This window comes from Pteropus vampyrus, unplaced genomic scaffold (genome assembly GCF_000151845.1).
Source record: "Pteropus vampyrus isolate Shadow unplaced genomic scaffold, Pvam_2.0 Scaffold6, whole genome shotgun sequence".
NCBI classification, from domain to species: domain Eukaryota; kingdom Metazoa; phylum Chordata; class Mammalia; order Chiroptera; family Pteropodidae; genus Pteropus; species Pteropus vampyrus.
In genome coordinates, this window is record NW_011888787.1 from 4,540,120 (window position 1) to 4,546,355 (window position 6,236).

Below are 6,236 nucleotides of genomic sequence, written 5' to 3' on the forward strand. Positions count from 1 at the left end.
TGTAATCAGCAAACCAAGGCCCTCGCCTTCCTTCCTTCTCTGGGCATCCAAGAAATGGTTGGTTTAGACAGCCTGAGCCCACAGACTATTTTCCAGCAACAACTGCATAGCAACAGGACTAACATGCTATAAACCCAGCAGTCAAAAAAACTGCTCTTGTCCTGCTTATCAAAACCAGAGTTACGATAGCAGAACACGAGGCTTCTTTTTCCAGAAGAACAGACCTGATATCCTGAACTACCTTTTCCATTGAAACTAAACACTAGATAAAATTTATAAGCATCTTCTTAAAAAACACACTGTTCAGCTAGCACTTAAGGAAGAGACTCTACAGAGGCCAAAATGAAGTGAAAGCAGGTGGGGAGTAAGCAGGTGCCAAAGCCACCCTTTGCCCTGAGTTTCTGTTTCAAAGGCTGCAAAGGCTTGGGGCTCGTGAAGTAAAGCCTGAAATCTCTCTAAGGTAGGGAATTTATTATGAGACTCCACCCAAACTTGGTGCCCCTTGATAGGGCCACGCCCTCAAGGTAAGAGAGTAGACAGGAAATAAACCCATTATGCAAAGGAAACATGTTTTGATCTTGGTGTTGGGGTGGGGGGAGATCTCCTCTGGGAACTTGTGACCACAAGCCAGCCTTTGAATGGATTTGCTGTCACTCTTGTGGTAGTGCCTTGAGATGATTTGCAGAAGTCAAAGCAAACCCTCTCTGGAGGAATAAAACCTCAACTGACGACTCAAATTGGTGCCACAATTTTCCAAGGAAAACGAGCAGCTTGCAGTTAAATATATATCTATCTAAAACATAGATATATATAATACATATATATCATATATGTATCACACAATACACAAGGACACAAGACACTAAAATCAACAGGCAGAAAATTCCACAGGCAGCAAAATCAGACCACAGCGAGTTCAAACATTGGCATTATGAGATACAGAAAACGAAAATTTTCTGCAACTCCATCCTTGCCTGCCTCTTCTTGTCTCGGGTGCAAACCCCCATGTGTTGCGGCTCTCAGCCCCTTTCTATTTCCTCGGAGATTCTTCTCTTGCTGTTCTCCCTTTTCAACCTCTCTCCACAGGGACCTTCCCCAAAGACTGAGAACACGTCTATATCTTTCCCATTTAGGAAAGAAGAGAGAAAACTTCCTTCTCTCTTACAGCTAAACTCTTTAAAGCTTAGCTATCTCTTCCCTTGCACTCGGCCCGTTAACCCCTAAACTGCCGTCTAGCTTCCACACACAGCCGCTACCACTCTTCTGAAATAGCCCTTTACCCAGGTTGTCAGCGTCCTAAATTACCACATTACCAAGTCCATTTACCTATAATCGCACCTGTTATTGATGAGGTGTTTGCACTGTAGCCATCTGCACTGAGGTATTTGCACTTCGGCCTCTGCGACATCACTTTCTTCGGATTTTTCTTTGACCTCTCTGGTCATTTCTCCCCAATCTCCTTTGAGTGTTATATGGCCTCAGCCCACTTCTTAAAATGTTGCTGTTGTTCACAACACTTTTCACATTCTCTCTGGTGTCCACAAATGTTGCTACCAACCTAATATCAAAAGGTGGCCCCAATCTAGGGTGCGGAGAAAGAAGAGATTTCATTCAGGCGAATAGCCAACCGGAGAAACACAGCCTCCGCGTGAGAAACCCAAGGCGTGCGCCACAGAAACAGGTGAGGCGGCTTTTCATAAAGTTCCCGCCCTGGTTCCTGATTGGTCCATTTTCATGCAAATGAGAACTCCGACTTTACACAGTCTGATTGGTCCAAATTGGTTGTCTTCCTGTGATCTGATTGGTCATTATGAAGTCACTCTGATTGGTCAGTATAGATGCAAATAAAGATATAGCTGTATAGTTGCAATTAGATGGGGCAGGTCTCAGTGTTGGAAATAGGATGGATACCAGGAACTTCTTTATAAGGGCTGACTCAGCAGGAACACAGTGAAGGAGGCTGGCAATTTAGTCTGTGGCTTTTCCCTTAAATGCAGCATATGTAGGAGGCCTCTGTCAGCAACAGCTGCTAGACTCCGGTTATGAATTTGGGCCCAATTAGGCAGGAGGAGTCCTTCTTGACATATATATATACTCTTTCGCTGGGTTCACACTAGCCATATCATCCATTCTCATAGCTTAAAACAGCTGTTTATCTCTGGGCATGTATATCCTGGTCATGTAAGAAATCTTTCCAGAGGGTGCTCCAAGATAAATAGTTTTAAGAGAATCAGCGTCCAGAGCTTTAATTTCCATATGTATTCCTTTCTAGAATCAATCTGCCTGAGACTATGCCTGTGATCAAGATATCTTTCTTCGCAAGTTACCTCTCACGCACCCTAAACGTGATAATGGTACATTTCCCCAGAATGTAAAAATCTCTGGCCAGCAACTTGAAAAATTGCTATTTGTATTAACAAAGTAAATGACTCTGAGTGACCCAAGATTTCCTGTGTAGACTTTGTTAATGTGACACTTCCATATGTAGTGTCTTATCAGATTGCATCAAGCTTGAAGTTTCCTTGAACTTTTGGTAATAAAACACTTTATTCTCTTCTCATTAAATAAATCAGTGAATGACTATATGGGTAGTAAATGCTCTTGCAAGTCAGAAGGGTTCCAAGTCTGCTTTCAGCAAAATTGAAAAAAGACCACATCGTCTTGTCAGTTTATCGATCATTAGAAATAGTTTTTGATAGATCAGTATGTGAATTGGAGTATATAATTCAGAAAAGGTTTAAAGAATTGATTGGCATCGCTAATCCTTTCATCCTCATCTACTTATTTGTCTAAACAAAGTTTCTCAGCATCAATATCAAAGCAACGAAAAATATTAAAAGAATTTATGCTGAGCCCTGTGTTATTCTAGCAATGAATAATATTCACGAACTGATAAGAAATAATCCCAACCCCACCAATCTCATTAAGAGATGTTTCCAGTAATATCTTACTTTTATGTTTAATGATTGTTTATTTAAATTATAATTTGTTATTTTAATCAACTAAGAATAATTCTAGTGATAACAATCTAGAAGAAATTAATTAACACTTAGAGCCTTATGGTCTCAGGAGGAAAATTTTAATTTCAATAAACATAATAATATTTGTTCAGACAAGTATAAAAAGATACTCAAGAAAAATCTTTCAGGCATAAAAATATATTACTTTAGGATTAAATTTCATGGAAAAAGTTGAATGGAAACACAAGTCGAAGGGAAAAAAGAAAAATATGTAAAACTTTCACCTTGCTAAAAAGGATTTTGTCCATGTATTTTTTTAAAATGGATTATGGTAGGTAGCAGATCACACTTAGTTTCTATTAACTGTATTAAAATGAGAGATGTGACCATTCTCTTTGAAAATGTCAATATTTAGGATACATCAGAAATGGCATCTTTTGCAAATACTCATAATAAAGAATTTTATGTCAAGTTAAACATGTGTGAAGATAAATAATATAATATTTCATCTATATGACATTGTAGAACAGGCAAAATTAATCTATAGTGAAAAAACATGAGAACAGTGGTTGCCTCTAGGAGAGGTAGGGGCATGGATTGACTGGGGGAAAGTACAAGGGAACTTTTCGGGGTACTAGTAATGTTTTATGACTTAATAGGGTTTGGGGTTAGAAAGGCAAAAACATTCATCAAAAATAATCAAGTGGTGTACTTAACGTGTGTATAGTTTGTTGAGGTAAATTTCATCACAAAAAGAAAAGAAAATCTGCAAACAAACATTTGAACCTAGTTAATGTTATTCATGCTGAAGAGCTTAGGAGTGAAACATATCGATGTCTAAAATTTATTTGAAAATGCATAAAAAATAAGATAGATTGACAAATGAACAAATGTAGAAATAAGTAATGTAACTAAAACAAACTGTTTATAGTAGAATCTAGATGTTGAGTAACTAAAACAAAATATTTATAGTAGAATCTAGGTGTTCACTGCTCAATGATTTCAACTTTTCTATATGTTTGAGAATATTGAGGAACTACAATACAATATTGAGAGAAATGTGCAAGGGAGATTATATCTTTTCATAAGGAGAATATAATTTTTCATAATTCTTTTAGGGCACTTGTGGGCAAAAATTTGAAGACCATTGGTTTCAAATATCATCATTTGCTGATGAATCTTGAACTTACAGTCCAAACTTCTTTCCAGAATCCCAATCATATTTCCATCTGTCCACTAGACCAATCCACCTGGATTTCTCATCAGATCTAAAACTCAATAGATCCAAATATAAACATATTGTCTTCCTGTGTCAGTTAGAAATATCATCAACCACAAGTAAAAGAATACAAGAGTCAAATAAAATGAGGGTTATTTTTCTTACATAACAAGAAATCTGGAGGCAGGTGGTTGCTGCTATCGATTCAGCAGTTCAGCAATCTCCTGGCTGGCAAGTTTTCAATCCTCTTGGCCTTTCCTCATAGTCACAAAATGTTCTACAGCTACAGGCATCATGTCTGAGTACAAGGCAAGGAAAAAGGGAAGGGAGCAATGCCAGTGACAATTGAACCTTTTATCAAAACAATTCCAGATTTTCCAGAAGCCTCCCAGCAGACTTCCACATAAATTCCATTAATCGATTTTGTAACATATGGCCCCCGCTAGCTGCAAAGGAAACCAGGAAGCAAGTGCTTAGCTCTCTTATCCTCTAAACTGGATGTAGAATTGGGTGACAGGTGAGTCCATCTATAATATATGTAACATTGTTCTCAAAACCCACTCCACCTTCTATATTTCATGTCTCTGTTATGGTCCCATGATCTGCCTAGTTACCCAAATAAGAAACCCAAGACTCAACCTTTCTTCTCTTTCCCTTTCTATCCTTACATACACTCTGTCTTAATCATTTATCAGTCTTTGAAAATCTCTCAAATTGAGCTTCCTTCCTATACCCACTGCTGTTGTCTTGGTTCAGATTCTCATTTCTTACCTGAACTGCTGTAACAGTCTCTTAATTAGTGTCAGCTCTTAACTTTGAACAATCCTCCATGCAGCCCCAGCTTGACCATTCTAAAAATAGAAATCTAACTATCTGATCCCCTGCTTAGATCCTGTCTATGGCTTTGCATAACATCTAATTTAAAGGCTAACTTCCTCGTCATGTAATGTAGTCCTCTGCTTCCATAATAATGTGCTCTTGAAAATGTGTTAGCAGTTGGGATGCCTGAGTCCTGTCAAGGGTCAGCTCCCCTAAGACGGCTTTCTGGAGAGGGTGCCACTGGGGAAGTCTATAGTCAAAATCTAAATCTGTTATGCTAGGCAGACAACCATCTGTCTCTAATACACGTGTACTAAAATTGCAATATGAAAGAACAATAGATTTCTGTGTTATAAGAGGCGTTCTGTTCCCAGGGACTATAGAATCTCTAAATGTATTTTGTATTGGAGACATAAAATTCAACAATACATTTAAATTATAATATCATTGTTGTTCGTTGAGCTCAGAGATTTCTTGAATGCCTAATATGTACTAGACACTACTCTTTAATTTCATTCTTTTCCTTTATAATCGAACAGAGATGACAGATGTAGAACAATAAGTGTTTGATCGAAGCTAAAGATTTGCCTCTTCCTGCATATCTAATGACTTCCATCTGTCTCTGTTTCACTATTTTAAACTTACACTTATTACCAGAATTGGCACTTTCATTTTTCTATCTTCTACTCATTTTCATAAATAAAATTCACTAGATATTCAAGCAAATGTCCAAAGACACAGGCGTAGGCAAAGATGGCAACATGGTAGAAAGTGACTGGTCAACTGATAAGAGTACAATACGATAATAGCCAATCCTTATAATAGTGCTTACTCTGTGCCAGGTATCGTTCTAGACACTTTACAAATATTAGCTCATTAATTCTCACAACTCTATGAAGCACGTACTATTATCTTCATATTGCGGATGACAAAACTGAGGCATGAGGATAGTTTTGCACATTTGTCAGCTGACTAAAAGCTGTGCCCTAGCGCTTTTCCAACTCGCCTCCCTCTCTGCTCCACTTGGGCTAACTGCAGTTCTCATAGTTTCCCGGAAGGCCTTGCTCTCTCCAGCCTTGTCCCATTTGCTCATGCTGTCCCATCTGCCTGACCTGCTCTTCCTCTCTGCTCAGATTCACTCTTGGAGACCAGATCAGGCCCACTCGCCTCAGCACAGCCTTCCCTGCCCAAAGCAGTGAGGCCAGGCCACGCTGGCCAGCGCCTTGCCCAGCCTCCCC